This window comes from Galeopterus variegatus, unplaced genomic scaffold (assembly GCF_000696425.1).
Source record: "Galeopterus variegatus unplaced genomic scaffold, G_variegatus-3.0.2 Scaffold628, whole genome shotgun sequence".
NCBI lineage: Eukaryota > Metazoa > Chordata > Mammalia > Dermoptera > Cynocephalidae > Galeopterus > Galeopterus variegatus.
Genome location: NW_007726739.1, coordinates 123040 through 135272, shown reverse-complemented (window position 1 = coordinate 135272; position 12233 = coordinate 123040). Strand labels below are relative to the sequence as shown.

General features: G+C 38.3%; 1 pseudogene; it reads left to right on the top strand.

The window, feature by feature from the left end:
* Positions 1-12233, top strand: part of LOC103588933 — a 166938-nt pseudogene that overhangs the window by 56373 nt on the left and 98332 nt on the right.

Below are 12233 nucleotides of genomic sequence, written 5' to 3'. Positions count from 1 at the left end.
AGCATATGTTGACAATTTGTGGGACAAGGAGAAGCCTCTTCAACTTATATTGCAGGGGAGATGTGCATTTTTCCCAACTCTAGAAGGTTGCTTTGATGGAATCAGGTATTAGAGATACCCAGAAGTAAACTGAAAGGGGAGTCCAGCAAGAGAAGAAGAATCATTTCAGCAGAAATATAGATCAACACAGTGACAGTGCATTGGTTACTGAACGTTTACAGGCTAAATTATACTCAAAAGAATGCTCTAAGCATAAATAGTAACCTCTTTGCATCTTGAGTTTCTATAAAACAGGAATTACTGGCCCCAAACTGCCTTAAGGGTATTTGTTGAAGATCAGGTGGAATAATGAAATAGTTAAAATCACTCTATTTGTAACATTGTGTCACTGGTGCCACTATGAATTTTAAGAGATCTATTTTTTATTTATTTAGCATTTATTCATTGACTATCTGCTGTGTATAAAGCAGTGTGGCAGGTGCTATGGGGGAATACAAAGAGAAATAAATTAGTTCTTGCTCCTAAGGAGAGAAAAACATGTATTTGAAGTCCAAGGTTGTGTAGTGTTTAGAGCTTTAAGGATTGTAGAGCACTGGGGAGGAAGACATCCCTTCAGCCTGGGAGTATCAGGAAATTTCATGGATGACATCATGGGGAAATATGGAGATTTTCAAAACTAGAATGCAGGGGAGGGTATTCCAAAAAGAGCAGCACTAGAACTATGTCAAATTAGGAAAGTCCAAATCACTAAGCAAGAGACATCAAATAGTCTAATTAGACTATGTTAAGTATTTTTCATGAAGGAGGAGGAGGAGGAGAAGATAAAGCTGGAAAGGCAGGTTAGAGCTAGATTGCATAGGGCCTGGAAAGAACTTTAATTGGTAGTTCGTGGGGAGCTCTAAGCAGGACGGTATGACTAGGAAAATATGTTTGACAATTGGAGGGGAGGGTATACAGCAGTAGTTGGTGAGTGTGGAATGATAAAGTTGGGAATATCACTTAAGGGTTATTGGAAAGGTCTGAGCATGCACTCACTAGAAGTGATCTGGAAAGTTTGTGAGGGGACAGCCAAGGGGATTGAAAGGGATGAATAGGCAGGCTTCCCGGGTTTGGGATATAGAGAAGACTTTTAATCATGATATACGGTTCTGAGTCTTTGTTAATAGGATTATGGTGATAACATAGCGAAGTCAGGAGAGAGCAGTAGTAAAGAAAGGAGAGCAGTGAACCTATTTGGTTTGCTTGTTTAGCTTGAAATGTTAACTGGATACTTAGAAAATTCTAGTGGGATCTTGAAAGTGCAGGACTAAAATTCACATGAGAATTAAGAGGTAGGGATTTGGGAGTCCTGTTTACATAGAGGTGACAGATGAAACCTGGGAAGACATCACATCACTAAAAGGAAAGCATTTAGAGAGAAAATGGTATTTTATAGCATCATTTATCATTAGGTAAGTCAATGACATAAGCAGCACTATCTTTATGTTGAGGCAACTAACACCAAAAACAAACCAAAAAGAAAACCGCACTATGTGTTTTATCATTTATAAAGCATTCTGTTGTCTATTAAGCTTCTCCTTTTAGCTTCTGAAGCCACTAGATTTTAGGAGTATAGTATGTTCGGTTTAAAAAATCTCTCATAAGATTCCCAAGGAAAATATAACTTCCTTTTACTTTATCTTTTCACAACTTCCTGAGAACCTCAGTAACAAAGACGTCATTGGTGAGAGAATTTTATATTCACTTTTTACCTGTCTGATACAGAATACTGCAGCTTTTCATTTCTGCTAGATCTCACCCTAGTTGAGATTCATGCATTTGGGATGGGGTGGGGAGTATCCCATAGAAATCAACTTTGTATGCTTTTGTGCATTTTCTCTTTTCAGTCGGGTCCTTAAGCAGGCTTGTAGGGGGAATTGTGTAGTATATAGTATGAGTTACATTTGAGATGGGAAAGTTTTTACCCTATGGGACAACAGGACTGAATCTGCTTTCTCGTTTCCTTTCTTCTCTTAACATTACCTGCATTCAAACTTTGCATGCAAAGAAAACTATGTTGATTCATTGATCTGAGCTTTGGCAGCATGGTAAAGGATTCTCTGGCTTTCCTGCTTGGAGCAGTTGGAATTCCTCTAGTCTTTTGGTACGATTTGTGGCCTTCCTTCAGGCTCAGTCTTCATAGTAAGTCTAACTCATGTCAAAAAGGGCAAGTGGCTAGTCCAGAGGAATTTACATCTCTAGCCAACCACTGTGCATTATATCTCTTAAACCATGTATGGCTTCTTAAACTCTTTTAAAAAATTGTAATTGGTTTAATATAGGTGATTTAATGGGTAATTTGTGATGTTGAGTTTTTGGAGGGTTATATTTGTTCTTTTGCTTTCTGAAACATGACTATTATATCATATTTAATTCCTCAATTCCTTTTTCTGCTTTTTTACATACATTTTTAATCACCCTTTTCAGTGTTGTTAAATTTAGGGAGAAAAAAAAAAACACTCTTCCAATTTCTCCCATTTTTGTACCTCTGATGAAGTAAAATCAAGTGAACTGCTTTTTTAAAAATATGCCATGCCCTCCAAAAAAAAATCAGATTCATCCTCTTTCTTGATCTCCATGGAAAACCAGGGAGAGAAACTGAGGGAGCAAACTCAGTAGCTGTGTTAGTTCATGGAGTCCTGGATCATTTGAGTGTTTTTCATTTACATGCTGAAGTTAGTGTCTGTCCTGAAATAATTTCCTTCTAATGTTTGCAGCATATGTGGAGTTGGCTATACCACTGCACATGTTGCTTGCTCATTTTGACTTTTTTCCTAAGCTTCTCCTTTCCTGACTTCCCTTCTCTCTTTTACATAATTAGGTTTTGGGAGACCTGGACCTTATGCCCCGATGTATGCTGCTCCTTTCTTCCCTAGGTTTTTTTAGTCATCTCTCTTCTAAAACTAAGTTATCATCTAGAGGGTGTTTACCCTACTGGTTCTCTTTTGGTTTTCTGGCTTAGTTAGACTAGTGGTTCTCAAACTTTAATGCTCCTCAGCATCCTCTGGAGGGCTTATAAAAACAAATGGTGGGGCTGCAGCTCCAGCATATCTGTGACAGTAGGTCTCAGCTGGGGCCTACAGATGAGTTTCAAGCAAGTTCCTAGGTGATGCCAATCGTATGGTCTGGCTGAGGAGCAAACCTTGGACCACTGACCTAGACTATTGTTTTTGTCTATCAGTTTGCTGTTCTTCCCCCTCCCAAAGGATTGGGCTTCTTCAGATTTTATTCACCCACATTCCCCAGAAACTCCTTGCTTTTGTAATTCATAGGTCAATAAAGGGAACTCAGAAAATTGACTTACGTTTTAATTGTGAAGTGCTTGGTTGGTGCATGAAAGGCAGATGGGTGAAATGTGCCACTTCTCACTCCTTCTCCCACTGAAGACTCAGTCAGTCAGCCCCTCTGGGTTTAGACAGATTTTTACAGTCTTTCTCAGCTCAGCATTCCAGGAAGCCTTCTAAAAGTTGATTGTATTGGCTCCTAACTGAGACTAATTGAATGCGTATATTTTCTTTCTCTTTTTTTTTTTTTTCTTTTTTTCTTTTTGTCTTTTTTTTTTTACTTACTGGTAACGGGATCGCAACCCTCGGTGTCGCGCCCGTACCAGGGACCGGCAACGGGATTGCAACCCTTGGTGTTGCGCCCGCACCGCGCTCAGCCAGTGAGCGGGAACCGGTCTCCACATGGGATCCGAACCCTCGGCGGGAGCGCTGCCGCGCTCCCAAGCGGGGCACTCTCCAGTGCGCCACCAGGCCGGCCCTGAATGCGTATATTTTCTAACTGCAGTTGCTTGTATTATTCCTTTGACACTTGAAGCTTGCTTCCATTTCCTGTGAAATTCTCACAGTCTCAAACTTCTCAGTCTTCATGGATGGGAACAGTGTGCTGTGGTGCTGCTTTTGTGGGGTGTGGGGAGGTAGCATTTACTGATATACCTTGTGCCTACTGAATGCTTAGTTACGTGCTTTACATGTGTCATCTCCTTCAACCTTGCCAACCCTGCAAGGTAAATGTAATTATTCCCATTTCACAGATGCAGGATACAAGGCTCTGAGGTGGTAAGTAACTGACCAACTTTACAAGGTACTGCAGCTAGAGTTATAGAGATTTAATCTACGAAGCTAGAGCTCTTTTAATATTACCTGTCTTTAGGATAGTTGGAGTTGAGCCTTGAGGACAGGAAAAAGTTAACCTGGGCATATGTAAGCATACTTGAAATTTTGGTTAATGTCAGTTGTCATCCTTGCTTGTATCGGCTTTAATTTCCAACCTGGGGTCTTTAATTTCCAAAATAACTGAATTATAAGAATGATTGCAAACCAGTTGAAAATAATCTAATTCCTACTTTTCTTTCTTAAATATAATACCCATCCATGGCACAGATACAAATGACTTCATTCTCTTTTTCATCAGTGCTAAAACCCAGGTAAAGCAAGAATTGCAGGAAATAAGCAGACTTTGTCACAAAGAGTATGAAGTTTTTCTAGTCAAACCACCAGCATAATAGTCGAGAGAACTTTGTCTTAATTTCATTTCTATCCATTTTATCAAATGTGGACGAAGACCATAGTGATAGACCTCAATTTTCTCATTTAAAAATAAAAAGAGGCTGGCTGGTTGGCTCAGTTGGTTAGAGCATTGTGTCGTAACACCAAGGTCAAGAGTTTGGATCCCTGTATAGGCCAGCCACCAAAAAACTAAAGTGCAGTGAAAATCCACCCCTCCTCCACTTATCTGGTGTGGGGATTAATAAATATTATCTGTAAAGCCTTTTGGGCGCTCTGGAAGAAAGAGTCTATGTAATTTTAGCATTATTCATGGTCCATTAGGCTCCTCAGAGTGTCACCAGGGAAGAGAGATTTTTACCTTTTATTCTGTGTTTCACAGTATAAAAACAATGTATTTTTGTTTTTGTTTGTGGCTGTGAAAATGTCTTGTAATTGCGCTTGCAGAGGTTGCTCCTATCACAGAGCCCAGAGCCCTGTTCTTTGGCAGGTCACCCAAGAGGATCAACTCCCAGAGAAGAGTGAGAGTGAATCTCAACAGCTCTTGGCTCCTCTGAGGACATTTTACCTGCTCACAGAACTCCTAGCCCCCACATCATCTTCTGTTTGTCAACCTGTTGAGTAGCAGAATCACATACTGGTTTCCCCTTTCCTGTTTTCTCTTTTCTTATCCTGATCCTATAGCATTGTTCTGTGATGAACTCCAGAGGGGATCTGTGTTTCCCTCAGACAGTATCTCCTGACCTACTCAGTTCTCCTCCGATAACATACCTGCCATCCTTACTGTGTTTCTGTTACTACATCCCTGCCTCATCTATGGCCTCTGTGAGAACAAATATATATGTATTTCTGGCCATTCTATATTTGAAAGTGGATAAACACTATTTTGACTCACCACTTGCTTTCTGATCAGTGAGCGGTGCTTTCATTCTTCAGCTTTAGGTGCTATATGTTTGGCCCTTCTGGGTCTTAGCTTGGGGTTCCATGGTAGAGAAAATTTAGACCTGGAATGTTGTCTTCCAGTTAAATTGTAGGCTGAAAAATTAATCTATAAGTTAACCACACACCTAGCCACTTAGCTCACCTTCTTATTTTTCAGTTTCTGTATTCATTTATTTTGCAGCAGTGTGTTTAGTGTGAATGTTCATCTTTACAGTGTCGGGTAATTTGTTTAATCTGCCCTTTCTCACAAGAGCTCGTGGCTAGCTTATTGTCAAATCTGTTTCACTTAATCATCTTCCTGAATTCTTTGTGTTATCTGAGTGAATTTTCCTCTTGTTGTTTGGCATTGTGTAACTACTAGAATTAGGCTGAAGTTCTATCAGTGCTTCCCTCTGTCTTGGAGTGTGACAGTGCTTGTACCCAGCCATGTCCCTGAGTCCTCTGATAGGACTTTTTTCTGATTATCTTTCTCCCTCTCTTTTTTAAAACCAATTTTTTGTGTTCTTTTCCAAGTTCTTAGGTTCTGGTAGTTTCCCTCAGTCCTTCGACACTGCTAGACTGAAGCGACCAAAACACATATACTTAAGAGCTGATCTGGGCTTGTGGCCAGCTTAACTGAAAAAGACTTGAGGTGACATGGAAGTTATTTTGTTTATTAGGCCGTAACTTTCTTAGTGCCTATCAAGCAAATGCCTACCTGAATGTTTAATATTTAAAAATAAAATCAAATTTCAAATGGATCCTGGCTCTGCAAGAAGCATCCCTGACTCTATAAGCCTTGTTATTGACAAAATATTTTTTTCTATAAGTTATCATTTCTCTTTCTTTCTTCCTTTGTCCCCTTCCTTCCACCCCCATTCAGCTTCAAGTATTTTGTACAGTACTCCCATTTATAAGTTGGGTTTTTTTTCTGTCTTTTCAGAAGTGTGGTCTCTAACAGTCTTTATGCATGATCTCAGTAAACAAAGAACGTGTATGTGTTTGTGTTTGTGTGTGTGCATGTGCGTGTGTAGGAAGCCTCCCATATTTCCTCCCTGCCCCACAGAAAATATGTTTTCTGGAATCTCTTTTGACATTGAAGTGAATGCCCATTGGCCCTCCCTTGCTTAATTCTCCTGAGAGGAGAGAGAGGCCTTTATGCTTGTTGTCATATCTTTTGTTTCTGCTGATTATACACAAAGTAAGTTGTAAATAGCTCTCTTACACACCATGATTCCTTTGAGGTATGCACAGGCGAATAGTTAAGCTCTCAGCTTCAGTTTACCCTGGGGATCCCAGAGGGTCCCTTTCAAGGCCTCTCACTCCCTGTTACAGCACCAGCAGAATGAAATTCAGATCAGTTCATCCCGTGATTAAACCTGTGGCATAATGTTTAGAAATATTAGCTGATCCATTCAGTATTTTTTTGTTTTTAACTTAAATGTTTTTATTACTTTAAAAAATAAATTATACAAAGATGAAAAAAGAATAAAAATTAAAAGTCCCTATCATCTTAATCACTGTAAATGTTTTGTGAAAATTTTATAAAACCTTGTATTACAGTATGGCATTGAAACAGACACTACATGGCTAGCGTGAAAGAAAGTGGATAAAATGGAATCCCCCAAATCAGTTAAAAATTTATATTTCAGTGATTAGGTGCACACCATATTGTATTATATTAATTTACAATGGAGTTATAATAAGGAGTTAGACAATTTATGTCTGCTGTTTCTGTCAGTCATTTTTTGATTCCTTATAGCTAGCTGGCTAACTTCAGAGGCTTCTAATTCAGAAAGCAGAATGAGGTGTGCCTTTGTTACAACTAATTAGGTTATCAACTTTTATATCTTTTGTATTTTCCTGGGTACATTTTGATGAATTAGGAAAGAATTTTGCCTTTCCCTTTTTAAGATTTTCCCTGTCTGATCATTGATGACACTGATTGTAGTGGATGGGGTGGAGGTGTGGGGTAGACCATGAACCCTGCAGCACACTATGCAGTTTTAGTTTGACTCTCAATGTCCTCATCTTTAGAATATGGGAGTCCACTTTCATGGATTCTTATGGGTTTTTTTAATGCTCAGAATTTCTAGGATTCTAGGTTTGAGAGTGCCACCCACTTCCCTCCTAGTTCCTTTTTTTTTGCAGTTAGGATTGTTGAAACATACTGGTAGCTTGCCACCGTTTCCTCCCAATTTATTCAAAGACCTTTTTGTTTTCTTTCAGAAACTGTGTATTTCTAAGTGTCTGAAGTTGTAATTGAATGTAATTGTGGTTGTTTAACTTTCTCCTTTCCTCTTGAGAGTGTTTATAAAATGCATTCTGTGACAGAGCATAAAAAGGAACTAGAAACTTAGTATTTGTGACACGGTTCAATAATATAAAGGAAAGTAGGAATTTGTTTTGTGTATGTGAAAGAGTATTGTTTACACTTACTTTGCAATACATACATTCTAGCTTATCAAATCTGCTTTAATCAGTTAAGAAGTAACATTTATTGAGGTTTATAGGAAGCTTTTGGGGGGATTTCATTTTGATATGTAATATTCTAAGATTAAATGTTTTTTTTTTCTTTCTTTCTGTTTATTGCTCCCTAAGGAGAATTACTGTTGTGGAACTCATTAGTGCCCCTCCATATGTCAGCTGAGGGGTGGAATCAGCATCATTTCTGTGTGTGACACAACACAAATGCACGGTGTCTCTGCTCTTCTCCATGCCCCATTTCTTTCTCATTCCTCAATTTAGAGGATAAATTCCCTTTTACATTGCTTATGTTGTCCAAGTAGTAGGTCTTGATTTCTCTTAACACCTTCATTTCCTTTATTGTCATCTTTGTAATTTCATATGAAAGATTAACAAATGCCTCTAGAGTGGATGTCACTAAATATAGTCAGTACATGTTTTTTCTTATTAACTTCTTTGAAATATGTTCTTAATGTTTCTTTTCTTTCTCTTTACCATTTCTTAAGTTTGAATCTGGGCTTTGCAACTTAATAGCATGTGACTAGTTTTGTATCTGCTCTAAGCTTCAGTTTTTCATTTGTAAAAATGGAGATAGTCATATTCTGTAAGATTGTTGAGAGGAAAAAGTGGGTTAATTTGTGAGGTGCCCACGTGGTGCTTGGCACATTGGACTCCACAGTGTGCTCATGGGTAAAGAGTGGTTACTAACTTCAAAGATACATGATATTCTGTCCATTCCACCTTATGGATGTAGGCAGGAAGAAAGAATGAGAGAATTGAAAAGAGAGTTGTACCTAAAAACGTATGAAGAGTTGACTCAGTGGCCTTTTTTTTCATTAGTGATTTTCATTAGGGAACTTGCAAAGTGGAATTTATTGCAAATTATTTAAGTTTGGAGAAGTAAACTGATTTGTGAGTCAAAAGACAGAGGGAGACACCTTCCAAGGCTGCATGCTTGGCCAAAAACTGATCTCTGAACAAAGAAAATTGATTATAGCACAGATGATCTTAATTGGAGTTAAAAAAAAAATCAAAACACCAAAGGACTGCTTTGAGAGAGAAAAACGACACAGGTGGGATGACACTTAGTTGAAGTATTGAGATTCTGATATATATCGATAGACATATGATCAGTGAAGATAGCATGTGTTTGGAAATAGCAAGTAGGAATTAGGGAAATTTGTGAAAAGTAGAAAACAGGTTTAGATGGAATCTAAATAATTTTTCTTTATCTTGAAAAACCTGAAATGAAGTAAGAAAGTGACAGTAAGCAATATTTAAGCCTGTTATTCAGGCTTAAATATCTGTAAATTATAACAGATAATTTAGTTTTGAAAGGGGATCTCAGTGTGGAATTCTATATATAGAGAAACATTAAGTTAACTGTTTTGTTATTATTATTAGACTTACAACCCAAGGTTCTTAAACTTAATTTTAAAGATAGTAAATATAAGTAAGTAAATAATAAATATCAATAAGTAAAAGTTTGCTTATGCTAGCCTACACCAGGAACAGGAAAAATAGCTTTGAATATTTATTTTAAGAGTGGAAGGGAACTTTAGGTGTTATAGAATGTAGTTTTCTTAATCCCCACTTAAAAAAATAAAGTACAGAGGAGAAAAAAATGCGACCAGTGTCAAGCAGAGATTCTATGTTTCAGTCTTTTTTTTCCTTCCCTCATTTCCTCCCTTTTTACCTTCCTTACTCTCACCCTTCCTGTCCCCAGGTATTTGTTAAATGCCTACTTTGTGCTACATACTGTCGATACAAGGGGGAACAAAATTTATGTGGATCTTTTCTTTTTGGAATTTATCTTCTGGTAGTTAATAATAAACTTAGTTATATGATACTTAAAATATATTTGACATAACTAAGTGTCAAGTATACGTCAAGCCTTGATGACCTGTTTCAGACCTGCAGTTGGGATGTCCCTCTTCTGCCTGGATTGAGTGTGACTGTGTGCAGTGCTCAGCAGCCTCCATATCCAGCATCTAATCTGGCCGTATTCCCCCAGGTTCCACTGGCATGTGCTGGCAGAGTGCTGGGTGCAGACTTTTGCCCAAACCTGGAGGAGCCAGAACAGAGGTTGGAAGTCCAGGTTGGAGTCTTACTGTTTTATTAATTGGGGGTGGTGTGATGGAAACAGTGGTTCCTGAAGGCTGTACTGGTGTATTAATGCCATTAGGAAAAGACAGCCATTGAGATCGGTGTAAAGAGGGACCAATGAAACATATGTGCAGCAAAAGGTCCTTTTCAGTATGAGTTGTCTGTAATGGAGCTTATTCATTTATTCAAGAAATATATACTGTGGTGAATAATAACATGATCTCTGAAGGTTGACTGCCTAGATTGATACAAGTTGCTGTGAGACCTTTGTCAAGTCACTCAACTTAAATAAGCCTTGGTTTTCTCATCTATAAAGTGGAAATTTATCATACAAGGAGATTATGAGGATTAAATGGCTTAATGTATATCCAGCAGTTAGCACAGGGCATGGCACATAACAGGTACTCAGTAAATATTAGGTCTCATCATTTAAATCATCACTATCAGGTGCTGTAAGCACTGTGTTAGGCACTGCGGGTGTATGTGAGCAAGTCTTGCTTCCTGCATTATGATCTCCCAGCTCAGGAGAATAGCAGCTTTATGAGAAAAGAAGGACTTAATGATAAGTATCTTTTCTCTTTGTGGATTGGGAGATATGTCCTGTTCTGTAATAGAAGTATATTAGCAAAGTACATTTTTTTTGTGAAAGTGCTGGCTTGGAATTTAGTTCATTTTGTGTGGTCTTGAGACATTGGATGTGGTGTGGTGTACTACAAATTAAAAATATAAATATGACCTCTTGACTAAAGGCATGTCTCCACATCCATATACCTTTCAATATTTGAGGAATGTGTATGTCAGTGCAGAGATACAGGCTGAAGTTTAAACATGGCATCCCCTAGCAAGAACAAACTCATACTTCATACTATTTTTTTTTCAGAATCTCCATTTGGCATCATTTTCTAAATTTTCAGGCTTATGAGATGAACTTAGTGAGCTCAGTTTAAAACATTTTTACTGGTTTAGACACCCCACATGAGAAAAGAAAACAATTTTAAAAATTGACTTCTTCACAGTGTGAGTGAGGGTGGAAGTGGTAAGAGGAAGTTTTGATTTTTATGGTTCTGAAGGGTACACCATCTCTTGCACACCTGCTCTTGGCCTAGGGAAGACCACCTGAGCTCTGCCGTGCCCCAAGCTGGTACCGTCTAGGTGGTGCATGGCTGTGAAACAACAGAAAAGCAGGTGTGACGCATATGTGACATGACAATGTATTTCCTGGTTCTAGAAAGCTAACAGCTTGTTTGTGACAGTGTGATGGAAGATTTTTTGTGGAGAATAGTCTGACCTTTGACCTGTTTGGGTAGGACAAGTGATGTCGTTCAAACACATCACCTGGAATGGTCTGTCATGGGTGATTGTTGGATTATCTGTGTTTGAATCTGGAGTTAGAGTGCAAAGAGAAATGGGTTTTGCAGATGTGAGTGCATAAAATAAAACTGAAAAGACCTATGTAGAACATTATTTTGACATACCAAAGGAGGAAATGTATATTTATAAGATTAAATGGAACTCTGGTTGCAGATAAACAGATTGTGAGGTTGACAATTGAGCATGAGCTTTGCAAAGAAGACCAAGTTCCTGTACAAATTAATGAAAGTGATCATCTTACTGGATTCTTCGTCTTGCAACACCATTTCGGTGGACTGAGTGGAAAGATTGAATCTGTTAAAAGATGGTCACCTGTGGTGAATTGGTGAATTAATTGGGACCCACTTGAACCATTTCCTCCTCTCTTTTTTTCCTCTTTCCTCCTAAATATGGTTTCCATACAATTTAGAAGTACCTAGTACATATCCATATTATGTCAGTCGTAATAAGCTTGACACATAATGTATTCTTCACCAGCTAATAATTCCAGGAGTGTTTTCAGCTTAGACTCCTTTCATTCTTGCCATGGCAATCCTGGTCCTTTCATTTTTTTTTGTCCTAGGGAATAAGCCATTTCTTATTTTTTAGACCAACTGTAAACAGTAGGGTACTCACTATAGGAATTGCCTGTGTCATCTACTTTCCCTGCTTGGATCTCAGGCTTTCCCCTTAGGGCCAGGCAGGTATCCACTAGAGGATTTGCTGTTTGGCTTCTTGATTCGAGAATAACCTGCTATACACCTCAATTTAGGAGCAAAGGTTTGTTTATATCCTTTCTTACAAAGAATTTTTGTTTAGACACACAGCCCTCAAATCTGATTT